This window comes from Zalophus californianus, chromosome 2 (genome assembly GCF_009762305.2).
Source record: "Zalophus californianus isolate mZalCal1 chromosome 2, mZalCal1.pri.v2, whole genome shotgun sequence".
Classification (NCBI taxonomy): domain Eukaryota; kingdom Metazoa; phylum Chordata; class Mammalia; order Carnivora; family Otariidae; genus Zalophus; species Zalophus californianus.
In genome coordinates, this window is record NC_045596.1 from 126,877,268 (window position 1) to 126,903,681 (window position 26,414).

At 43.3% G+C, this 26,414-nt stretch overlaps 1 protein-coding gene across 2 annotated transcripts in view; it reads left to right on the plus strand.

Moving 5' to 3' along the window:
* Positions 1-509: 509 nt before the first annotated feature.
* FAM160A1 (family with sequence similarity 160 member A1) overlaps positions 510-26,414 on the plus strand; it is a 228,412-nt gene continuing 202,507 nt past the window's right edge. For both annotated transcript variants that reach the window (XM_027597673.2, XM_027597674.2), the window contains exon 1: positions 510-777. The gene's annotated coding sequence lies outside the window, so the exon portion shown is untranslated. The remainder of the gene's footprint in view (positions 778-26,414) is intronic.

Here is a 26,414-nt window from a genome sequence, read left to right on the forward strand (position 1 = left end):
CTGGCCGCCGTCAAACCTTTGGGAAAGAGAGAAATCGAAAACGTCCGTGGCGGGCGGAGTTGTGACTTCCTCCGCTCCGCAGCATCCGAGAAACGAGCCCTCTGGCCGGTTCTGAAGTGCTATTTATTTTCTCGTTTGGTGGGGTGTGTGAGCGCGGCTGTGCGTGAAGGGATGCAGTTCCGGCCAAAAACGAGCCCCCAAAGGCGGGGTGTCCTTCACGCCGCCCGGGTTAGGTTTCGGTGGAAAGTTTCCCTCGGAAGCTCCTCCCGCTTCACCCTGGAAACCAGGGCCGGGCGGCCGCGCGGCGGAGCCCGAGCTCCCGCGCACCTGGCGGCCGCGCGTCCCGGGGGCAGGGGCGGGGGCGGGGCTGGCGGCGGCCGGGGCGGGGCCGGGTTGCACGCTCCCCTGGGCCGCCGTGCAGGTCGGGCCCCGCCCCGCCCCGGCTCGCCCCGCCCGCCCTCCCGAGAGAAGAGTTTGGAGGAGGGGGGAGTGGTGCGGAGCCCCGGATTCGCGCGGCTCGGTCACCCGCTGACGCACGGTCGAAAAGTTGCGCTCAAACCTTCTCCCTCCTCCTACTTTCTTCCTAGGGCCTGGCTGTTTGTGGAGTTGGAGCCGGGCGGGGAGGAGCCGGCTCCCCACACCACCCGGTGCCCGGCGCCGGTGGCGACTCACCGGCCCGCGCCCCTAGGACGGCGGCACAAACTTTCCCGGCTGTTTGGGGATACTTGTCGGGAGAGTCCCGCGCTTGGAGGGAGGAGGAGCCGGGTCCGCGCACAGGTACGTGGCATCCTGCTTTGAACTTTGCGCTTGAGGGATTCCTTTATTTTAGGGGCTTAAGAGAGGGGGGAGAGCAGACGGGTCCTTTCCTTGCATTCCCCCCGACTGGGCTGGAGGAGCAGGTTTTGGGATGGGGGTTGCGCTGGGAATATCCCAAACAAGATCGCTGCGTCGGGCCGCAGCACGGCGGGGAGGAGGTGGCTGCCAGAGCTGTGGGAACGGGCGTTCCTCGGTGACTGACCCCGGGGGAGAGGGAGCCAGCTTGTTTTGACGGCGAAAGATGTCATCGGGACTCTCCACCTCGTTCCTTGGTCCCTGAGGCTAGAGAGCGGGGGTCCTACGGGAGGAACGGGCGGAGGCGGAGAGGTCTAGGGCTCAGTTTTCCTCTCCAAGCCACCTCGCTTTTACACAGTAGGCAGAGGTGGTGCCACTCTGAGGTTTGCTGTACTCTCCTGGTGTTAAGGACGGACTTGTTGGGTGGCTGTTGCTCAATTTCGTAAGGTCTCTAATGAAACTGCGTTCAAGTCGTAGTGGTTGTTATTGGTGGTGTGCCTGCGTGTCTGTCCGTCTCTCCCCCGCCCTGACTCCAACAAAGCTTCCTTGTTAACCCTGTTTCTGCTGGGGGAATGGAACTAGCAAGCCCGGCCAGAGAAAGGTGTTGGTAGCAGCTGTAGTCTTGTTTGCTTGGAACTTTGGGAATCACGTGAGCTTTGTTTCACCACCTGGACCCATCGGTTCTTAACTGAGCCTGCTTCCACCGTTCAGCGAGTGCTGCAGCCTCCGCCATCCAGCGACGGGGAAATGTCCCCGTTGGAGGAAGGAGCCCCAAGCAGAAGAGAGACAGCCCTGACGAGTAGTAGCAAGCCGACCGATTGGGCCCACCCGCAGGCTTTTCTGGAAGGGCTCTGCTATCAAATTCATCTTATTAGGAAGTCATCTGCTCTCTGCTAATAGCCCCAGCAGCCCTGATGAAATTATGTAGGTCATTGAAAAATAATTCCTGCTTAATCACCTTTATCCTGTTGATTAATGAGAGAAAAGATTTCCTCTCCTTAATGTACCATGCCTGCTTGGCAGGGTCACCCACCTCACCTCAAGTTCACTTGTACATCTGGCACAAACAGGCTGTTGTCCCTGCCAAAACCTAGCACACCCCAGCTGAAGTCTACATTTGGAGAACATTAGTGGTCACCTCTGGACAGATATGCAGGAGATCCAGCCCATGAATTTTAATGCTGCATACTTGTCGGCTTTAGATCACTTTTCAGATAATTAAAAGCTGCTTTCTTTTAGCTGAAGTTAATCCCTTTCCACAGAGCTCTTAAGAATTGTGCCCACGCTTACCTTGAAATGCATTAAGTTTGGGGTCCCATTTTTCGTTTGTCCTATAGCTTTCGGAACAGGATTAAATTGTGTGGGGTGGGTCAAAAGGGCAAAAGAAACAACCTCAGGGAACTAGATTCAGAGAGAAGTTTAGAGTGGTCTCCTAATTTAGGCCCAACTGCCCAGCTAGCTTCCTTCTTTCCTCTACACAGAGACACTATTGGTTGTATTGCTTGTAATGTAGGCCTTTGAAGACTAGAAATCAAAGGACTGGAGTAATGCATCACTGGACAGTTCTGCATGATAATATCCCAAGTTTGGCTCTGAACACTTTCTCCACAAAGTTCATAGGAAGCCAGTAGATAATGTCTGCAAATCAAAAAGCAGATGTGCAAACAAATTATGTAGAAATAGAGAGGTACAAATTAGAGGAAGCAAGAGTTGCCTGAGGAGGGACTTTTGAAATTTTGTTCTTGTATTACTTAAAATAAAATTTTGATAAAGAAGCTTCCTCTCCCTGCAAATATAAAACAACATTGCTTTTGGGCGCCTGTCGTTAGGCGTCTGCCTTCGGCTCAGATCATGATCCCAGGGTCCTGGGATCGAGCCCCGCATCGGGCTCCCTGCTCCACGGGAAGCCTGCTTCTCCCTCTCCCACTGTGCCTCTCTCTGTCAAATAAATACATAAAATCTTTAAAAAAACAAAACAAAACAAAACATTGCCTTCTCAGATCCATGCTTAGGTGCTTGATCTTTAGTCTGTGTACACGTTTCATAGGGCGGCAATACACGGGCCCTTTGAAGAGTTGGGCACTCAGATTCTGGCCTTGGAACACAATTTCTACCTACTTCACTGTCTCAGCGACTTCCAATTCTTAGTTTCACTAGAGGAATGGTGCTCAAGAGTGACCAGTAATGTCAGGGATTTAATTTATAGAGATCTGATCTCTTAGTAAAGACAATAACTGAAAGTAACCTTTCTGTAGTGCTTCATGATCAGCAAAGGGCTTTGACATGTACTGTATTTGTGCTTTGTGATTTAACTTTTGTAGTGAGTACTGTTCTATTTAGACTATATAGGAGGAAAACGGATAAGATTCAGAGAAAATAAGGAACTTTTAGGTACATACTTCTGTCAACCTTTTAAAAGGAAAAGGCTTAAAAGAAAAGGTAATTCAACCAACAAAATGGAGTTTATTCAGGAGTGGCAGAGGAATTGCAGTTCGGGACAGGCAAAGGTTGACGAACCATAGGCAATTTGGGAGAACAAAGGAGGAAAGTGTCCTTTTATAGAGGAAAGGAGGAAGTTGGGAGGGATTTGTTTGAACAAAAGCACTTTGGAGGACAAATGAGAGTTCTAAGCGGTGGGGGCTTCTCACTGGCTGCAGGTGAGGGCAGCTTGCTGTGGCTGGGCTGAGAGGAAGCCTTCCTTCTGGATTGTGCAGGCTGCGACCACGAGTGGTATGGGTATCAGAGCCCTCCTTCATGGCTTCCCAATGCCAATTTTGAGGTCGGTTTCTTTAACACATTTTCACATTTCCCCCTTTTGATCAAGGTCTTTCTTTAAGAGCATCGCTGATCAAGAGTTGGTCATCTCCTTATTAGAAACATTTCTGTCTCTTGATAGGAGGAAGGACCTTTCCTGGGTGTTAGGTCTCATATCAGAGGAAGTGCCCAGATTGGAAACTGTTGAGGCCACATTTGAGTAACAGCGGAAAGGCAGAAGGGAGAGTTCTCAGGCATTTCCCATCTAAAGTCTGTATCTTATCAAGGTTGTAAGCATTGAAGATCATCTTGATGCATTGAGTCAGCAACCCTTACTGGGTACGTTGTTTCTACGAAAGTTTGACAGGCACCACGTACAAAGCTTAAAAAATGATTATATAAAAAAAGATGAGAGGAGCAGAATAATGACCCCAGTTTGTATAATAGTCCTAAACCAGGAGCCTAAAGCTGAAAGTAACTAGCTGAAGAGATCAAAGGACCATGGATCGTCATGTGGAATTTGTTGTAGCCAATATGCTTGTTCCTTAATTTTATGTATTTGGGTTTCTACTTCTCCGGGAGAATTGATTCATGTGCGTCAGGTGCTTGCTATCACGTTTGTTCATTGGTGTGAGTACCTACGGTAGGGATAAGTGCCCTTCCAATAGAGGCAAATCCGGAGTCATGTATACCTCCTGGGAGTTCCTGGTTAAGACAGCGGTGAAGATTTAATGGGGAAGACCAATGAAAGGCTTCAGATTTATTGTGGATGTGCACAGAGACGGTTAGAAACTCTAGCAAGCATTGGCCTCCAGTCTACCAGCTGCCTAAATATTCATAGGCCCATTGAGAGGCCTGTTCTCCACAAAGGTAAAATCAGGTGGTGCACATAGGATTCCTGCTAGGGTTTGATTATTAATAGTGCCTGTTCATTGGGATTATTCAGTTGGTCCTTTCAAGCCAAGGGTCAGTGGTGTTTGAGGAATAATTAGGGAGAAATCCTCCTGTTCTGTGGACTTTGTTCTTGAAGGCCATATAGAGGGGTTGTTTTGCGAGGGCAAGCAGACCTAAGGTAGTAGTCAGAATGGGCCACGGTATGGGTGGAATAAGTACAATTAGTTGTACTGAGAGTTACTCCAGGGGAGAGATCCAAGCAAGGTACAGGAAAACCTGCTTGTAGACATTTGACTTAGTGACATATCCGGAGAGGTGCAGGTAGAGTTAGTGGTTGCAGTGGAGATGAAGGAGAGGATTGCTGTGAGGAAGACTACCCAGTCAGGACTGAATGGGAAGATCCAACAGCAGCTGAACAATCAGAAAGGTTTCCCCCTTTTGTGAGGAATTGGGAAATGTGAAGGAGGGCATTGTCTCTCCAGGACAGAGAATGAGAAATGGAGTTAAGATAAAGAAAGAATATTGGCCTGCTCCCATCATCACGGGGAAAGCTATGTGCTTCAGCTCTTGTCTGCTTCAGTTCCTGGAAATCTTCAATTTGAGGTCACCCAGGTGGTTTGGGGGCTCTCTTTATAGGAGACACATGGATCCAGGAGTCCACTCCTTGGATTTTGGCTGCACAAGGATTGGTCAGTAATGCTTGATCAGGGCCTTTCCAGTGTTGTTGAAGAGAGTCTTTTTGTAGAGGTCTTTTCCAATAAACAAAATCCCCAGGTTGCAGGGTGTGGTGTTCAAAGTCTTCATTTCCCCGGAGTGCACTGTGAAGAGATTGCTCCACTAGAACGTGATTATTTTCAAGGGATGTAATTAGACATTTGCCATACTGAAGTGTCTCTCCTTTTATTAGGTGCAGGTAAAAAGAGGTGGAAGCTAGATTTATGGAGCACCCAGTAAATATCTCAAAGGGTGGGAGTTTATGAGTTCCAAAGGGGATGGATCTGAGATTTAGAAGAACCAACCACCAAGGTATTTGGAGAGTTTCCACAAATTTTGCCAGTTGAGTTTTGATGATGTCATTGGTTCATTTGAGTCATCCTGAGGACTGAGGATGATAAGTAGAGTGAAAATGCTGTAAAACTGGCCAAACAGCACAGACTTGCCATAATATTTGGCCAGTAAAATGGGTTCCCTGGTTGCTATGGAGATCAAGATCCCTTATGTATGGATGAGTCTTTTTCCAGTAGCGTTTAACTTCTGAAGAGGCAGTAGCTTGTCCACTTGAGAAGGTTTTGACCTAGTGGAAAAGCATACAAATCATTACCAAAACCTGTTTATATCCATGAGATGGAAGTAGCTGAATGAAGTCCATTTGCCAAACCTTGAGTGGTTCATTAGGCAATTTAAAGTGCCCAGGAGCTGTGCAGATGGGTTTCCCAGGATTTTATTTTGGGCAAGTGGGACAAGTTAAGTAGGCACTTTCTGAAGCCTTGTTAATATTTCCCTACCAGTACTGATTCATAAACATTATCATTTTATCTATAGGTCAATGGTTTAATGCATGTACGATGGTCAAAAGTGGGAATTTTAGAATTTCTGGTAGGACTGGCTCGTTATTTGGTCCAAATGAGAGGTTTCTCTTTGTATCCTACCAACAACCATCTGATTGCCAATATTGTCTTTCCTTTCTGGTCCTGATTGTTGGGTGTCTCTGGTCAGTTCTCCACATTATCATCTGGAGGTGAGTTCCTTTGGACCATGACAGAGGTGTGACTTTTGGACCTTTGGAGGGCACCATATTTTGCAGAAATGTCAGCAAGTTGCTTTCCTTTAGCTTTCTTTTTTTTTTTTTAAGTTTTTATTTATTTATTTGAGAGAGAGAGAGAATGAGAGATAGAAAGCACGAGAGGGAAGAGGGTCAGAGGGAGAAGCAGACTCCCCGCTGAGCAGAAGCCCGATGCAGGACTCGATTCTGGGACTCCAGGATCATGACCTGAACCAAAGGCAGGCGCTTAACCAACTGAGCCACCCAGGCGCCCTCCTTTAGCTTTCTGAGAGTCAAGCTCAGAATGCTCTGGGGTCGTAGTAATAGCCAAAGCAGAAGGTAACTGTGGTATCCAATAATTTCTGGGGGAAAAAACGGTCTGTTTTTAATTTTGTCTCTGCTGGTATTAAGGAAGCCATGTTGCTGCCATAACATTCCAAAGTTGTGGGCCACTCCAAAGGTCTATCTACTATCGGTATAAATGTTGGCAGTTTTGCCATTGGCTAGGATACAGGTCCCCGTGTGCATAGTTTGGCTTGTTGGGTTGAAGTAGCCAAAGTTAAAGGTTCCACTTTAATTACTTCAAAAGGAGTCAATAATGCATACTCGGCATATTTCCCATCTTCATGTTTCACATAAGAACAATCAGTGAACCACGAGGAGTAAGGATTATTCAAAGGAGTTTTCTGTAAGTCATCACAGGGGGTCAGAGGGTGATCTGTTGGTATTGAACAGTCATAGGGGGTTTCATCAGGGAAGGAGGGAAAAAGACTAGCAGGGCTAAGGTTATTACGGCGAATTATTACAGTGATCTAGGGGGCACTTGAGAAGAACATTTCATAGGGAGTGAGACAGTTTACGTACAGATGTTATGATGAGAGTTAGAGTTCAACTGCATGTGGCACAAAGATGGTTAAACGGGACCCCATGACCATTTCCTCAGTGGCCTTTACAAGAAGGGGAGTAGCAGGCATAGCTCTGAGGCAAGGGGGTTACCCACAGGCCACAGGATCTAGTTGTTGGCTGTAATATCCTGTGGGCCGGTGGTGATCCCCATGCTTTTGGGTGAGTGCTCCAAGGGCACTCTCTTCTTTTTCATATACAAAAAGGAAGAAAGGGAGTTGATAATTGGGGTGTACAAAGGCAGGTTTTTTTTTTTTTTCCCCTAAACTTTAAGATTTAAAAAGTCATGTTATCTGAATCTTTCAGATGATAGGATCAGGTTTAGTAGTTTTTAACAAGGTGTGTACAGGTTGGGCCATAGGGGAAAAGTCTGGGACCCAGTTGCTGCAGAAGCCTGCTAGTACAAGCAAGCCTTGCAGCTGATGTTTGATTTGGGGCTTTGGGAAGTTCAGGGTGCCACAAAGCCTGTCTGGCTCTAGATGCAGTCTTTGTTCTGAGATTAGATCTTCTGAATATCGTACTTGAGTTTGTACAAATTATAATTTTTTCTTAGAGAATTGATGTCCCTTCTTGCCCAGGAGTTTTAGCACAGGGATGCTGTCTTCTTGTGAGGCGGCTTGGGAAGGGGAGCGGAGAAGTAAGTCATTCACATATTGTGTTAAAGTGGCGACTCCAGGGAACTTGATATCATCTAGGTCAGCCCTTAAAGCTTAAAAGAAATAAGGGCTTTCAGTGAAACCCTGAGGCATTGCTATCCAAGTGTTTTGCTGTCCTTCCCAAGTAAAGGGGGGCGGTATTGACTTGTTTATCCACTGGGGTATTAGAAAAGCACTATATATGTTAATCAGAAAAAAATTTGCCCTCAGTAGGGATGGAGGCTAATAAAGTGTGGGGATTGGGGGCAACAGGTGACAACACGGCTCAGAGGTCACGGACAAGCTTCCATTATGGCCATTTACTTCCTTCCCAGGTAAAATAGGAGTGTTGTGGGGCCTGGTGTAAGGGATAATGAGACCCTGGGCCTTATAGTCTTCTATTACTGAGTTAATGCCTCGAAGGCTCTCTTTATTTATATGATATGGATTAATTCAGGGGAGAGGTTTTGGGGGATCAGTTTGGATCTTAATAGGAGATACATTGTGGATTCTGTCAATATTAGTAGAGGATTTTGCCCATAAGGAGGATGGTAGCTGATCTAATAGGGACAGATAATTAGTGTCATGGTATTAGCTCAAGTGCTGCCAGGGATGGAGCAAATAAAAGATGTTAAAGGGTCATTTGATTCACTTAGTTGGCTATTTTGGTTGCTGTTTTCAAATTCTAAAATTGTTTCCCCTTTTCAGGAGAAAGAAATTCCTGCATAACCTTTTTCTAAGAAATGTTGGCTCAAAAAATGAATAGTGGTGGGGGAATTAAGGAGAAAAGGGTGGCTCTTAAAGAGAAAAGGGTCTCTTAAAGGGTCTAAGTAAAAGGGTTAGGTGTAGAGATAGGAACGTGTTGAGGTTTATTAGAGACCCCCACGGTTTGAACTGCTTTAAGTACTTGGAGGCAGGGGCTGTTTAATATGATGAGCACTGAGAATGTAGCTCTGGTGTCAGTAAGGACAGAGAAAGATTCATTCCTAATCTGGAGAGTGGTTTCTCCAAGTCGACAAAGGGGAAGGATTGGTAAAGGCCCTTAGAGTTCCTTGGAGTCCTGTTATTTGGGATTAGGAGGACATTGGAAAGGATGGTTAGAGGGCTGAAGGCACCTGGAACATTTAAGTTTGTGGCAGTCTTTATTCTAATGTCCTGGCTTTTTGTAATAATGGGTGGAGATGAGGAAGCTTTTGGGTTTGTTTAGAGGCCTCCATTTGTTGGTGTTGAAAATTAAGGATTTCAGTGGTCTTACTTTTTAGTTGAATCATCTTGGGCATGGGAGCTTGTTTGCTAAATTAACTAAATCTGGAGTTGACATAGATTCCCTTTTCATCCTTGTCTTTTTAGCAGAAGAGAAATATCCCAGTTCAGCCCATTAATAAGTGGAGTTAAAGCCTACCCGAGTGGATTTAACATCCAAAGGAAGATCAGAATTTTCTTTAAAAACAATTTGGAGCCGGCTGTGATAATCATGCGTGGGTTCATTGGACTACTGGGCACAAGCCTGAATCTTATTCCAGTTGACTGACTTTGGGAAAGTCCTAGGAACTGCCAAATGAAGTGGTTTGGTTATTCTCTGAACCTGAGCATAAAAATTAGGCAGTGGGGGGTTTCTCTGTCCCCAGGTTGTAATTCTGAAGACTTTGAGGCATCATTCCACTTGGCAGTTTCATCCAATGTTGGGCCTGGCCTTCACTGACAAGCATATTGCCTAGCTGACGTAAGTCAGAGAAGCCAGGTTGGTAAGTTTGACCATATGAAGTTCCTCAGCAAATCCACTGGGGTCCTTGGTTACTTTGGGAAAATCTTTGACAGGCTCATAGTCCAGGGAACATAAGAAATTAGGGCTTCACATTTGGATCCTCACAGGGTCTGATTTTAAATCAGGTTTTAATAGGTTTGGGGGAGGAGGAAGTGGGGAGAGGATTGGAGAAATAGGCAAGTGGTGAGGGGATTGGGATTAGGAAAGTGGAGGGTATAGAGGAGATAAGGACAGTCCAGAAGGGAAAGGGGAAGCTAGCACTGGAGACGAAGAAGACAGGGGAGGGGAAAAAGGCCTCAGAAGCTTTCTCGTCTTCTTTTGCTTGTTTGTTCACCTCAGTTAATTTAGAAATGGTATTTTGTAAAAAGGCGATTTTAGAATCTTGGATATGTTTAGAAGCCTCCAGGTACCAACTAAAATAGGAATCCCATTCAGTCTATTTAATTTTAGAGCTGCAGCCTTCTAATTTGGTTGTGAAAAAAGCAGGTAAGGGGAGGTTGAAAGTTCCTCATAATGGCCATTGGAGATCTCAATTATCTTTGGACAAGTTGGTCCATTTACTTAAGAATGCTCATGAGGAGAGACTATAGGTTTTGAACATAAAACCAAACAGGGTCACAGAAGGTGGATCTCTTGAGAGAATTTAGGGGATTTGGATTCCATTCTTCAAAACCAGAGGTTCAGGGACCCCGCTGGGTGGTTCCGTCGGTTAAGTGGCCGACGCTTGGTTTCGGCTCAGGTCATGATCTTAGGGGTCATGGGATGGAGACCTGCGTCAGGCTCTGCCCTCAGCGGAGAGTCTGCTTGAAAGATTCTCTCCCTCTGCCCCTCCCTCTACTCTCCACCCCCCCAATAAATAAATCTTAAAAACAAAACAAAACCAGAGGTTCAGAAAACAAATGGGTACTCACCAAAAAGATGCCTTTAAGAAAACAGATCCTGAATAAAATCAGAGAGATAACCCAAAGAAGGGAGCTTGAATCCAAGAGGAGACTTACTGAATTGAAAGGAAGAAGACAACTCTTGGAAGTGGAGAGTACAAGGGGCTCCAGTGGGTTCCACACAAGGTTCTGGGGGTCATTAGTTTCTCAGGGGTTCCTCTCCTTCAGTTCCCACTTCTGACACCGTGAAATGTCAACCTTTTAAAAGAAAAAAGATTAACTATTCAGCCAGCAAAATTGAGCTTATTTGAGAATAGCAGAAAAATTGCAATCTGGGACGAGTAAACTATAGTGAACCACAGGCAAGTCCAGAGAACAAAGGAGGAGAGCATCTTTTTTGGGGGGTGGGGGGGTTGTAGGGTAGAGGGGGAGAGAGAGAATCTTAAGCACGTTCCATGCTTAGTGTGGAGCCCAACTCGGGGCTGGATCTTATAACCCTGAGATCATGACCTGAACCGAAATCAAGAGTTTGGTGCTCAACTGACCAACTGACTGAGCCACCCAGGTGCCCCCAGAGCATCCTTTTATAGAGGAAAGGAAGAAGTTGGGAGGGGTGTTGTTTTGAACAAAAGTTCATTGGAGGAAAATGAGAGTTTAAGGTGGTGGGGGCTTCTCATTGGCTGCAGGTGAGGGCAGCTTGCTGTGGCTGGGCTCAGAGGAAGCCTGCCTTCTTCTGGATTTATCCAGGCTGTGACCATGAGTGGTACATGTATCAGAGCCCTGCTTTCATGGCTTCCCAACTCCAATTTTTTTTTTAAAGATTTTATTTATTTATTTGGCAGAGAGAGATACAGCGAGAAGGGGAACACAAGCAGGGGGAGTGGGAGAGGGAGAAGCAGGCTTCCCGTGGAGCAGGGAGCCCGATGCGAGGCTTGATCCCACGACCCCGGGATCATGACCTGAGCCGAAGGCAGACGCTAAATGACTGAGCCTCCTAGGCGCCCAACACATTTTCACAATTTGCTCCTGTATATGGTGGACTCAGACCCAGATTCAGGATTTCTAATACAGAGGCCAAGCTTTCAGTTTTTTGCCTACTACACTTTGTGAAGTGTTCGGATGTGAAATGAGATCTCATTTCTTAACCAAAACATGACCTCACTGGGGACAGGACAGTATGTAAATATGTACACACATATATGTGTATGTAATTTTTATATTGTTTGCATCTCAACAGTGTGGCTGTACCTGGGGACATGGGGTAGGTGAATAAATGCCCCAATAGATTGAGAAAAGAACTTTTGATAATGTCTAAAATTGAAAAAATCAGGAAGTACTAACGTAAATGTATGATTTACAAATGTGGAAGTAATTACCAGAAGAAACATCTTCAAGAGTTGAAGGAGCTAATTTTGGGGAATGGAATTCAGGGGTGGAAAGGAGCTACACAGGAGTCTGCTGTTTTGGGCTATGTACCTTTACACCTTATATTCTGTGATGTGTGCAGGTATATAATTAAAAAAAAAAATCCTTTGGCCAGGATAGTGTAAGGGTGTGCTTTCAGAATTTTAGAGCTGAAAGGACTATAGAGATGGTTTCTGCTCAGTTTTTTCATTTTGTAGATGAGGAAAGTGAGGTATGGGAATTCAAATGTTTGTCAAGGTCCCATGACTGTAGAGACAAACCTCTCCTAGTGCAGGTTCATACCCCTTTCCAGGCAGGTGGAAAATTTCCCCATGCTTGTTATTTCTCAGTTACCTTTCTAGGTAATTCTCTTTTCTGTTTTAATCTAGTTTTTACAGTGTTCGAATAGGTTACGGAACTGCCGATTCAAGAGTAGTTATCTCTAACTCCTCATATTTCCATTATGAAAAAGCTTCAAATATCTTTAGAGTCTGTAGACTCTGTACCTTTTTTGTTAATTCTGTAATAACTTTTAAGTAGAATTAGAGATACTTAATGCAGTTGGTCTGCAACTGTTTAGGAATCCAGTTAAATTTGATAAATACTGGAATTTGGGCTAAACTTTTATCCTGAGAAGCTATGACTAACAGGAGATGCTCAGAGGGCTTTTCCAGTATCTATACGCATAGATCCTTAATTTTGAAGTTCTAGGAATAAGGATATAACTTTTCTAAAACAGAGGAAGAGATGGATGTTATTTTAGAGGATTTATAGAAAAGTTTTGGGGCGCTTGGGTGGCGCAGTTGGTTGAACATCCGACTCTTGGTTTCAGCTCAGGTTGTGATCTCAGGCTCATGTGGAGCTCTGCACACTGAGCTTCGGGTCGGCTTCAGATTCTCTCTCCTTTTGTCCCTCCAGCTCATGCTCGCTCTCTCTAAAATAAATGAATAAATCTTTAAAAAAAAAAGTTTTTAACACCCTACATTTTCTGTTTATCCTAACTTCTCCTATTTTCCCTCAAGTGTATCAGTAACTTAAAACTTTTTCTGATTATACACATAATATATATTATTCAACATTCAAACATTATAGAAATATGTCATGTTGAAATTTAAAGTGCACTGTAATCTTATATGCTGGAGGAAGTGCTATATGGTTTTTCCTCAAAATTTATCTCCATATTACAATATTATTGTGATAATTACTACATGGGTATTACTAAACAACTTTAAACTTGGTTTTTATTTTTAGCTTAGTAGATCTTAAAGATTTTTTTTAAAAGTTTATTTATTTGACAGAGAGATAGAGAGCACAATTAGGCAGAGCAGCAGGCAGAAGGAAAAGGGAGAAGCAGGCTTCCCGTGGAGCAGGGAGCCCGATGCGGCGCTCGATCCCAGGACTCCGGGATCATGACCTGAGCCGAAGGCAGCCGCTTAACCGACTGAGCCACCCAGGCGCCCCTAGCTCAGTAGATCTTAAGAGTATTTCCATTATCATACATATAGAGCATCTGACTGTATAACATTACATCACAGGTTATTTAAACAGTTTCCTATTGTTGGAAATTTGGGTTGTTTCCCATTTTTCTATATTAAGAACAGTGCTTTAGAAAACATTCTTAAAGTACACCTGTGTGAGTGTTTTCTGTAGGAAAGTTTTGTGAAAGTCAAAGACAAGAAAATATTAAATTTCTCTAATTTATACTTCCTGTACTATGTTCTCCCATTTAAAATTATATTGGTACCTTTTTTCTTTATGTGTAAGACTGAAGATGGAAATGATTAATATGTGATCAGACCCTGAAGCAGGAGGTCATAGTAGCAAAGGGCCTGAGCTTTTAGGTGAGTCTTGCCTCATTTCCTCACATTTTAGGTTCTTTTTGGTTTTAATATTTTCCCCAAGAGAAGATAGTAATTGATAACAGCTATAAAAATACTCTGCAGTTGGTGGATGAGCTGCTAATTAGTTTTTATGGAGCATAGGTTTTTTTTTTTTTTTTCCCCAAACATTTTCTTAAGAACATTATTCTAGGACATGCCTTTAAGGAGTTCAGAGGATCCACTAGGTTTTGCAGAATACAGAGTGAATGTATTTTAGCTCTTCTTTTATTGTTAGAGTTTACCTTTGTTGAAATATTGGTAATGGGTCAATTTTAAGATCTTTAGGTTTATAGAAAGTGCCAGGAATGGATTTTACTTTTCTGTATGTGAAAAATGTGAAATAAGATACTTTGGCTAAATTTCATGACTTAGGGTCATTGAGGCAGGAACATTTTAGGAATTCCTGTGGCAAAGTTTTTATTGACTATCTTAGAGGATAGATTAATATTTTCATTGAGTCCAAGCTTGGTTCATAACCATTAAATTAGAGGATTTTTAAAAGATTTTTTAAAAAATTTACTTATTTGAGAGAGAGAGAGAGCACAAGCAGCGTGAGGGTCAGAGGGAGAAGCAGAGTCCCTGTTGAGCAGGGAGCTCAACGTGGGACTCCGTTCTGGGACCCTGGGACCGTGACCTGAGCCGGAGGCAGACACTTAATGACTGAGCCACCCGGGTGCCCTAAATTAGAGGATTATGTGTCATTCCTCAAAATGAGTGTCTTCTGTTTGTTGTGTTCGTAGAACTTGTACTTGGAGTTCATCCATTTTAGGATTTTCTTTGTAACATATCAAAATGAGTATAAAAAAATATATGTCTGTATACACACATATGTACACATATATACACATGCATGTATTCACGTGTAAGTATATAGTGATACAAGCTGTATTTTAAAAATGCCTTTAGGGGCACCTGGGTGGCTCAGTCGTTAAGCGTCTGCCTTCGGCTCAGGTCATGATCCCAGGGTCCTGGGATCAAGCCCCGCATCGGGCTCCCTGCTCGGCAGGAAGCCTGCTTCTCCTTCTCCCGCTCCTCCTGCTTGTGTTTCCTCTCTCACTGTCTCTCTCTCTGTCAAATAAATAAATAAAATCTTAAAAAAAAAAAAATGCCTTTAGTAGGTCTGTTAGCATGAATATTTTGTGTATCTTCAAAATGACGTCTGTCCAGGGGTGCCTGGGTGGCTCAGTCGTTTAAGCATCTGCCTTTGGTTCAGGTCATGATCCCAGGGTCCTGGGATGAGTCCCGCATTGGGCTCCCTGCTCAGCGGGGAGTCTGCTTCTCCCTCTGCCTGCCTCTCTCTCCCCGTCTTTCTGACAAATAAATAAAATCTTACAAGTAATGATGTCTGTCCATATTTGTTTTATTAGGGGAAATGTTCCTTGATTTTTTTTAATGAAAAAAATTTTTTTTAATTTTTAATTTTTTAAAAAAGATTTTATTTATTTATTTGACAGAGAGAGACAAAGCGAGAGAGGGAACACAAGCAGAGGGGATGGGAGAGGGAGAAGCAGGCTTCCCGCTGAACAGGGAGCCTGATGTGGGGCTCAATCCCAGACCCTGGGATCATGACCTGAGCCGAAGGCAGACGCTTAACGACTGAGCCACCCAGGCGCCCTTTTCTTTTCTTTTAAGATTTTATTTATTTATTTGACAGCGAGAGAAGAAGTAGAAGCAAGGGGAGTGGGAGAGGGAGAAGCAGGCTTCCCGTGGAGCAAGGAGCCCGATGAGGGGCTTGATTCCAAGACCCTGGGATTCGAAGTCAGATGCTTAATGACTGAGCCACCCAGGTGCCCCCCCAAATTTTCTTAATAAAACTATTTCTTAGGACATGGAGTACTTTATAGTTTTTGTATGCTCTTATTTTGAGCTTTTTGGGGGAAGATGCAGCCTGTCTAATGTATTCTTGATTATTGTCTATTCTGTAACATGAGGTCAGTTTTTTAAGTTGAGTATTTAAAATCTCTTATTTGTGTATATTACAAAATGTTGACATTTTTGCTTATTTTAACCAAGACATAGTCATTTAAATGCATGTGAAAAAATCTGACAATGAGACTTTTTTTTAATTTTTAAAAAATTTTTATTGTTATGTTAATCACCATACATTACATCATTAGTTTTTGATGTAGTGTTCCATGATTCATTGTTTGTGGATGAGACTTTTGTTGGCCTTGATTTGCTTCAGGAAACACTATTTACATGAGTTGTATTAAACACTTAATGGTTAATGCAGATTTCTTATCAGCTTGATTAAGTTTGACCTTCTCTGAATTTCTTCCTGGTACTTTGCTGCCGTGTGACTGTTTAGGACCTTGCATGTCCTATTTGAAAGGCAGACCCTAGCTTTGCTGCAGATGAATCTGCTCCTTGCTCGTGTTTAGGTGTCTGGGGCCTGGTTGTGTTGCTGCCTCCCTTTTTTTTTGCCTTAAAGTAATCCTACCTCTTGATCATGGTCTAGGGTTAGTTTGTCACTGAGGAGTGGTTGGTCATTCCTTCACAGTGAATCACAAATAGAGTAGGTTTGATGAGGCTTCCCGTCTCAAGCCTGATTGACTCAAACTGCTGTCCTCCGAGCTTGTCAGTATAGGCATGCCTGGGGCAAACTCTCAACTTGGCTCTCTTTCTTATCGGGATAATTTATAAATCTGCATCCTCCTCTCTAACCTTTGGAACCTTAGGCTTGCTTTTCCAGTTCCTGTGGGAGAGGTCTATATTTGGATCCAGACATCAAATTAAACTATAGGGTGGCACTTAAGAGTACTAGCAGAGTACCTTATATCGAATAGAATCCTGTACATGTTTATTTGTTGGTGATCTACCTCTTACTATCACATGGTCAATTATAATATGTTTTATCTTGTTTTTGTTTCCAGTTTTTCTTTCTCTAATCCATTTTCATGCCATAGTCAGTTTGATTTTATAAAGTATGGCTCTGCCCATGTCACTGATCATGGTCCTTATAGTCTACTGGTAACGACTCAACTCAAAGTGGGATGATTAATTTTATGTGCCAACTTGACTGGCCCAGATATTTGGTTAAACAGTATTCTGGGTATGTCTGTGAGGGTGTTTCTGGATGAGATTAACATTTGAAGTGGTATACTGAGTAAAATAGTTTGCCTTTGTCATTATGGGTGGATCTCATTCAGTCTGTTGAAGACATGAATTGAACAAAAAGACCGAGTAAGGAAGAATTCACACTCTTTGCCTGACTGTCTTTGAGCTAGGCCATCAATCTTCTCTGCCTGTAGACTCAAACTTGGACTTGAACTTGAGCTATATTATTGGCTCTCCTGCTTGCTGACTGTAGATTGTGAGACTTCTCAGCCTTCATAATTGCATGAACCAATTCCTTATAATAAATTCCTCTGGTGTGTGTGTGTGTATAAAATCTTCTATTGGTTCTGTTTCTCCAGAGAATACTGAGTGATACGCAAGGCATCCATCTATGATCTGGTGCCCTGTGCCGATCCTTTGCTCTCATTGCCATGCTGGTCTGTTCTCATTCCTGAGCACATCCTACCTCTTCTTTTTTGCCCAACTCTGCTGGGAGTAGCCCTTCCTCTTTCTAGTTATTTCAGCGATGTGTATTATTCAAAGCCCAGTTCAGAGCCTTTGTCCTCCATTAAGCCTTTCTTGGCTATCTCTTGCTATAGCAATTTCCTGCCATGCGAATCTCTGGACTGAAATCTTACAAACTTAGTCATTTGATGCTTTGTAATGTTATCTTTTATGTATTTGACCTTCTAATAATATACTAAAGAGTATAAATTCCTTTAGGATCCGGACCAAGCTCTGTACTTCCAAATTCTCCACTGTTCTTGATGTTACCTTTCACTTAGTAGGGGGCTGGTGAATGTTTACTTGTTTTTTTTTTTTTTTTAAGCACCAAGATCTACTTAGGGAAGGAAAGGCCAGCGTTTTAGGCTTGCATGCCCACACTCTATCTTGAACCCATGGAAGAAAAATGTAATTCATTTTCAGTAGGACCCAGAAGTCTTCATCAGTGGCTGTGCTGCAGGGAGACTCTGCCAGTTGTTTGGGGTTGTTACCAGAAATGAAACCTATAAATCATCCTTGACCTAGAGCCAACTTTTCTTAAGAACAAAACTGAGTCCTAAAGTCCTGGTGAATTAGCCTGTTCCTGAGGTGCTGGTTTGCAACTACTCTTTTTTTTTTTTTTAAAGATTTTATTTATTTATTGGACACAGAGAGACAGAGCGAGAAAGGGAACACAAGCAGGGGGAGAGGGAGAGGGAGAAGCAGACTTCCCGCTGAGCAGGGAGCCCGATGCAGGGCTGGATCCCAGGATGCTGGGATCATGACCCGAGCCGAAGGCAGCTGCTTAACCAACTGAGCCACCCAGGTGCCCCGGTTTGCAACTACTCTTGCTGTCCTCTGCTTTGCTCTTCTTATCTCTTGTAATTCCCTTTGCTCTGCCTCTGGCTAAGTCTTTTTATATCTTCCTCTGTAAATATGCTATATAGCACATTTTTGTCAATAATTTTGAACAAGGGGGAGGAGAAGAAATATGAAAATGAGCTATATGTTCCTCGGTGATTGGGATTTATCAAATTTTATGCAAATTTTATTCACTCAGAGTATGATTGTCCTCACTTTTCCTGCAATTGAATGTTGTTTTTGAGGACCACCATTCAAAATCTGACATCCTTCTGTTCTTCGGCTCATCTTTTAAGCTCAAAATATTGGAAACCCTCTATACTCTCTATCCTCCTTAGTCTGCTGTCCTGCACGTATCTTCTAACATACTAGAATTTACTTATTATGTGTATTGTTTATTGACTTTCTCCCTAAGTAAGAATATAGAGCTCCATGAAGTACAGGGATCTTTGGCTATGTTAGTATTGGCTTTCTTTGGCCACATATCCCAAGACATAGACCCATGCCTGACATTGAAGACACATTTGTTGAAATGAGTGGGGGTTTGCTGACTTGGAGCTCTTCACCCCCTACCATTTATTGCTTTGTTCCTTAGCCTTTCTCTTGTATCCTCTGAAAAGTCTCTCCTCTTTCCTTCCTGTTAACTGAAGTTCACTTCTGTCCAGACCAGGTCCTTTCAAACCATACAACTACCTATTCCTCAGATCTGTGCCTTTGTAATAGTCATGTCATAACAGGAGGAATTTATAGTCTGTTGGCTGTTCATGGTTTACAAAGCACTTTTACATATATGGTTTCATTTCCGTATATGTTTACATATATGAGGTATTCTTGAGTGTGAGACAGCTTTGCATTCTTGAGGGTCTTTCACCAAAGTATGCAACTTAGCAAAGTCTTATCTCACCAAGAGATGCGTTCTTCAGTGTGTGCCAGGCATACCTCCCCTTGGCTGTGTTGTTGCAAAATGATACGTGAGGAGTGGTCCTCTTTTTTATTTATTTATTTATTTATTTATTTATTTATTTATTTATTAAAAGATTTTATTTATTTATTTGACAGAGAGTTAGAGAGAAGAGCACAGCAGAGGGAATGGCAGAGAGAGAGGGAGAAGCAGGCTCTGCACTGAGCAGGGAGCCCGATGTGGGACTCGATCCCAGGCCCTGGGATCATGACCTGAGTCGAAGGCAGACGCTTAACCATCTGAGCCACCCAGGCGCCCTTTTTTTTTTTTTTTTAAAGATTTTATTTATTTATTTGAGAGAGAGAATGAGAGAGAGAACACGAGAGGGGGGAGGGTCAGAGGGAGAAGCAGACCCCCCGCTGAGCAGGGAGACCGATGCGGGGCTCGATCCCGGGACTCCAGGATCATGACCTGAACCGAAGGCAGTCGCCCAACCAACTGAGCCACCCAGGCGCCCCAGGAGTGGGCCTCTTTTGACGTCTGCTGGCCTTTTAGTTAGTTAGGGACAATCATTCTGTTCCCCAGAAGAATGCCTGTGTGGTGTAAAGTCCTCAAGGAAAGTGATAAAAATGAGAAAGGGTACAAAAGAAACAGACAACCACCAACATACATTTATGGGAATCTTTTTAATGGAAGATACTTGGCTAGATGCTGAAAAACTGTTGCCTCAAAGTTAATTTGCTATGAAGAGCTACATGTGGATCTGTCCGGCAGGAATAGGAGACATAAGCATGGAGTTGAGAAAGTTGGCCTGAAGGATGCAGATCATGTAGGGATGAGAACTGGTGACTTTCAGGTTCTCTACCAGTAAGTTGCCTTACTGTCTTGGCCTCTTTCCTTCTGAGCTGTGAAGATGAAAGAAACCATTTTCTTCCTAAAGACCTTCTGTTCTTGCCTCCAAGCCATGGGGGTGCTCGATAACTATTAACGTCTAATGATGACACAGGAATATTCCTCTGAGCAATTGGAGAGCTGTAGGCGTGTCACACATTGACAGGTGCTCACAAATCTCTTTTTGCTGTTTTGAAATATCACTGCCAGGGGAGTTGTATACAACTTGTTCTGACAGAGTGGTCTTAAATATTCATTCCTTTTACCTATTACTTTAAGAGAAATGCCAGCATTTAGTCTTCAGGTTGCCAGTAGCAATTTCGGCAAAATTGTATTGTAACTTTTTCAAGATACTTGTTTTCAGATAGCTCATTTACTTACACATTAATATGTTAATGTTATTGTTGATGATGGAGGAAAGGCACTATGAGGTTAGTGGAAACTCGGGGGTTAAATGGAAGTCTCTGATCATTCTGTACTCTGGTAAGTTCAGTAGTAAGGATTTATTACTGTGGAAGGCAGGATGGCAACTTAAATCCAAATCTGTTTCCAATCCCTGCTCTGCCATTTAGTAAATGTGTGACTTTGGACAAGTTATTTTCCTTTGATGAACCTTAGCTTCCCCATTGTTAAGTGGAGATAAGAATGCCAATCCCAGGGAGTTTTTGTGAGGGTTGAATAAAATAACAGCTGTGAAGTGCTTAGCATGGAAGTAAAAAATCAATGCATGGTAATCGTTATTTATGTACGGAGGCTCTATTAGCACCATTCTAGAGACTGGGAGGGGGGCGGTCAAGAGGTGTGTTATATGTCTGCGAGGCCACAAAAGATGGCAACAGATATGTAATTGACACATAAAAAATCAGGACAGTAGGTAATGAAGTGTCATTTGTACAGAAAGTACAATAAGAAACAAGGCAGAGGTCACTGTGGTCAGAGTTTTCAAGAATCATGGTGGGGATTGTATCAGGAATTCTTTGGTCGTAAATTATAGAAATTAAACTGTATGGAAGGGGAATTTATTGGTTCACATGGCCAAAGTGATGTGACTGAGTCTCTGGGAAGCCAAAACTGAAAACTCCTGTACCACCAAGACTCTCTGTCTCTTATCTCCCCTTTTCTCTAGGTCAGTTCCCTCCACGTGGCTGGGGCATGGCTGGGGCATGGCTGGGGCATGGCTGGGGCATGGCTACCAGCAAGCCAAAGAGCAGCCAGAAAGGGGGCCTGACCTTTTCCCTTAGTCCAAATCTCAGAATCCCAGGATTGACTCTGGTTGATCTCTCTTGAGTGACATGCTTGTCCTTTATGGCCAGTGGCACAAATAATCTGGTAACTGGTAGCCCCATTTAGAAATGCATAGTTGGGGAGTGTGCCGGGGTGACTCAGTCAGTTAAGTGTCTGCCTTCGGCTCAGGTCTTGATCTCAGGGTCTTGGGATTGAGTCCCTGCTCCGCGGGGGATTGAGTCCCTGCTCCGCGGGGAGTCTGCTTCTCCCTCTGCCTCTGCCTGCAGCTGCCCCTGCTTGTGCGTGCTCTTTCTCTGTCAAATAAATAAGTAAATAAATAAATAAAATCTTAAAAAAAAAAAAAAGAAATCATGGTTGGGGTGGGGAAGAGGAATGTTTTCCTGGGCGCCTGGGTGGCTCAGTCGTTAAGCGTCTGCCTTCGGCTCAGGTCATAATCCCAGGGTCCTGGGATCGAGCCCCGCATCGGGCTCCCTGCCCACGGGAAGCCGGCTTCTCCGTCTCCCACTCCCCCTGCTTGTGTTCCCGCTCTCTCTGTGTCAAATAAATAAATAAAATCTTAAAAAAAAAAAAAAAGAGGAACGGTTTCCTAAAAAGAAGGATTGTATTTTTCTCAGAAGTGAGGAGGGGTGCGGGACAGCCAGAGCCGGTGTTTTCACTCCTGGAGGAGGAAGAGGACAGCCTTAGTGGGTCGCAGGGGGCGAGGCAGATGTGAGGAACACTAAACCAAAGGCAGAGTGTGGCATGACAAGATGGTTTGTATTAGTGAAATAGAATAAAGTAGACTCAGAGCAGATGGTTTGGAGTGGTTAGTTGAGGAGTTTGGAATGATCTGATAAGGCATAGATCCTAGGAACTGACATTAATTTGACGTGTTATGCTGGATCCTGGCTTTTATTTAGTAATAGGTTTTACACTGTAGGAAAAGTATTGGGATTGGTAACGTGAGAACTAAGTTGAGTGCAGTTGGCAGGTTACACTCAATGAGTGCAGACGAGGTGGTCTTTGTAGTCAAACACTTCGTTGTGTTGGTCCTGGCACTCCCTTAAAAATTAGACGTTATCAAGCATAGTTATAGTACCTTTCCTGGGGAAAAAAAAGGCCAAAAAACTGTATTTCAGAGTGACAAAATAGTTTGAAAAATATCGTGTTTTTAGAAGAATTCTAGCTAATAAATGCAGAAGAAATGATAAAATATAACCATTTTGTTACTCCTAATGAAATAATAGATCTAGGGAATGGTCACCAGTGACTAGGGGTCAAAGGCTGATGGCAAACTTTATAATGATGGATTAGGCTAATAACCCCTGAACCCACTGATCATGTTAATGTTACAAAAAGAGAGACAAGTAGATACTACAGGCCTCCTAATTTGAGGTGATAGGAAATATGCAGAACCATCCATGAAGTTTCTTGTTTTATTTATTTATTTATTTTTTAAAAAGATTTTTTATTTTTATTTATTTATTTGCGAGAGAGAGAATGAGAGACAGAGAGCACGAGAGGGAAGAGGGTCAGAGGGAGAAGCAGACTCCCCGCCGAGCAGGGAGCCTGATGCGGGACTCGATCCCGGGACTCCAGGATCATGACCTGAGCCCAAGGCAGTCGCTTAACCAACTGAGCCACCCAGGCGCCCTATTTTTTTATTTTGTTTTTTTTATTTAACGATTTTATTTACTTATCTGACAGAGGGAGACACAGTGAGAGAAGAGGGAACACAAGCAGGGGGAGTGGGAGAGGGAGAAGCCGGCTTCCCGCGGAGCAGGGAGCCCGATGCGGGGCTCGATCCCAGGACCCTGGGACCATGACCTGAGCTGAAGGCAGATGCTTAACGACTGAGCCACCCAGGCACCTAAAAGTCCATAGCAGTGCCTCAGTGGTTCAGTTGAGTGTCCGACTCTTGGTTTCCACTTGGGTCATGATCTTAGGGTCCTAAGATTGAGCGAGGCCCTGCTTTGGGCTCTGGGCTCAGTGCAGAGTCTGCTTGTCCCTCTCCCTCCCCTTCTGTCCTTTCCCCCTGCTTGTGCATGAGTGCACACGCTCTCTAAACCAAAAAAAAAAAAAAAAAAGGAATAATAGTGGTATTATTATTTTAAAGAGTCCTTATTTCTTAAAGATGCATAGTAACTTTTTTTTCAGTTTATATGGTTTGCTGTTAGTTTCCTTTTTTTTTTTTAAAGATTTTATTTATTTATTTGAGAGAGAGAGAGAAACAGCTCGAGAGGGGAGAAGGTCAGAGGGAGAAGCAGAATCCCCGCTGAGCAGGGAGCCCAATACGGGACTCGATCCCAGGACTCCGGGATCATGACCTGAGCCCAAGGCAGTCGCTTAACCAACTGAGCCACCCAGGCGCCCTGCTATTAGTTTCCTATGGCTACCTTAGCAAATCACCACCTACCCAGTGGATTAAAGAAGAGAAATTTATTTTCTCATAGTCGTGGTGGCCAGAATTATAAACTGAAGGTGTTGGCAGGCCATGTTCCTCTGAGGTTCCGGGGGAGGCTTCCTGTGTCTTCCGGCTTCTGGTGGCTGTCCTTGGCTTGTAGCTGCACCTCTCCGCTTACTCTCACTTCCCCTTCACTGTGTACATCTGTGTCTGATCTCCCTCTGCCTCTCATGAGAACATGTGATTGCATTTAGAGCCTCCTTGGGTAAATGAAGATAAATGCCTCCTTAAAGTCCTAGATTACAGTCACACCTTTTGCTATAGAAGGTAGAATTCACAGCTTCTGGGGATTAGGAAGTGATCCAGCTTTGGGCACCCTTTATTCTGCTTAGTTTAGATACGGTATATGAGATTTGCTTTCACTTTCAAATGACCCATCGGAGGCAGGGAGTGCCAGTAAGAGATTATGATCAGCTGAATTAGGATTGGCCATAAATTGTTAAATTTTTTTCCAAAGATTTGATTTATTTGAGAGAGAAAGAGAGAGCACGAGCGGTGGGGAGCGGCATTGGGAGAAGCAGACTCCCGGGGGAGTCCGATGTGGGGCTCCATCCCAGGACCCTGGGATCATGACCTGAGCCGAAGGCAGACGCTTAAGTAACTCAGCCACCCAGGCACCCCCATAAATTGTTAATTTTTAAGCTGAGTGATGGCAGTTCATTGTACTTTTCTCTCTCCTTTTATGTGTTTGAAAATTGCCATGACAAAAAGTGAAAACAAGAAGGGTAAACTCTCAGAGCAGGATTCCTTAGTAATCTGTTACTCTCAGCATCCCGACAATATATCACATTAACCTCAGATAAACACAAACCTCAATTTTTTTCTGTTAATGAGAATTAGGTGTGAGATTCCTAACATCCTGGTGAATCCTTCATCTTTTCACTACCTTTTTAGACATTTCTTTGTGCTTCTCAAGAAACATGAAGGATGAATGAAAATCTGTTTACTTGGAATCAGAAATTGTAAGATGTAAGATGACCTGAGGTTTAGCTAAGTCCTTTTCCTCTTCTACACTAAAATCTTTTTTTTTTTAAAGATTTTATTTATTTATTTGAGAGAGAGAGAGAATGAGAGATAGAGAGCACGAGAGGGAAGAGGGTCAGAGGGAGAAGCAGACTCCCCGCCAAGCAGGGAGCCCGATGTGGGACTTGATCCCAGGACTCCAGGATCATGACCTGAGCCGAAGGCAGTTGCTTAACCAACTGAGCCACCCAGGCGCCCCCTACACTAAAATCTTGATGATTGTGTGACGTGGCATGGTTGTCTGTGAAGACTCATGGGCAAAGTAATTTATTGTATTATAACATCTTTCCCAAGCAGATGAAATTATAAAAGGGGTAGCATTTTCATTATAGAACCTAACTTCCAAATCTGTTTTCGTGTGATCATAAAATGTCTCAGTGACCCACAACCTGGTCTACAGAGTACATTCCCTGGCATAGCTCTGTAGTAATTAATATTTTTCTATGAATTACTCTTTTAGGTAGTACTACAGTGTTACAAGTCTTGAGAAACCTAATCTATTTTATTATTTTTTCCCCCAAATAATGAGATTTTTCATGATTGCTCCTTTTCACCCTGTGCTGGAAAGATTTAAAATTATACCTTAAAAATAACCACATGACTGGCACCTGGGTGGCTCAGTAGGTTAAGCATCTGCCTTCGGCTCAGGTCAGGATCCCAGGGTCCTGGGATCAAGCCCCGCATCGGGCCCCCTGCTCAGCGGGGAATCTGCTTCTCCCTCTGCCCCTCCCCCTGCTTGTGCTCTCTCTCTCTCAAATAAATAAATACAATCTTTAAAAAAAAACCCAACCACACAATGATGTAGAGTGCAGCATTTCTCAAAGAGCTATTGTGGCATATCAAAAAGACAGTATTTCTCAAAACACTGCTGTATGCCCAATTCAGCCTTAAGTGTATGTGCTATAAATGATAATGGCTGTTAGGATACTGTTGTAGAATATTCAAGTTACTTTACATATACTTGAGTACCTTAATATTTTTTTTTTTTAGGGAAGGAAAACAAATTCATATGCAGAATCTCTGATCAAATAATGCCTGGGTCATGACTTCAGTCACCAAAAGCAGCATGTCTAAAAGTGCATTTAGCTTTTATAAGTCAGTTTATTGACATTACCGTGGTTTTATAGTCTTTCCTCAGTGTTTTTCATATTGAATTTGTTCCTTCCCAAGTTAAAAGCTGCATTTTGAAGCGTTGGTATAAACTCTAGTTGCGAAATCTCAGAATTAGACTGTCTTTTTTTAGCTCATGGAATTAGAACTTAGCTGGTACATTTGTTGTTGTTATATGAGACTACTAAAACCCAGTTCCTTCTTTTATGTTCGTTCTGAGCTGCGGTACAAATTGGTCTGTATAAGTCAGACAAAAAAAACATGTGGCCAAAATTGGACTTTTTGTGGCATATGTGTTCAGATAGTCTAGAAGGCTGCCTACATTTTGAACTTATTATATTGCTATGACATTGTCTCCAGGCTTATAGGAAAGCCGTATTTCTTTGGAGGGTGTGGACTGGAGGTGGCATATTGTAGTAACAGATATAAAAATAACTTTTCCATGTGGGTAAAGTCATTTGTGAAAGAATAGATTTAAATCCCTGCAAGCCTCTTGGGCACTGTAGTTCCTTACTAAATGGTTTATTATAAAACTTGCTGGTGATTATTAAATTTCTCAGCCATTCCATCCTTTAAGAGTTGTAAAATCACCCTATTTATGTACCCTGCAATAAAGGAGAAGTGATGTATGGAAATAAGCAAGATAGTGGTTTACATTTCACTTGATACAGTATCATGATAATCTGTTTGG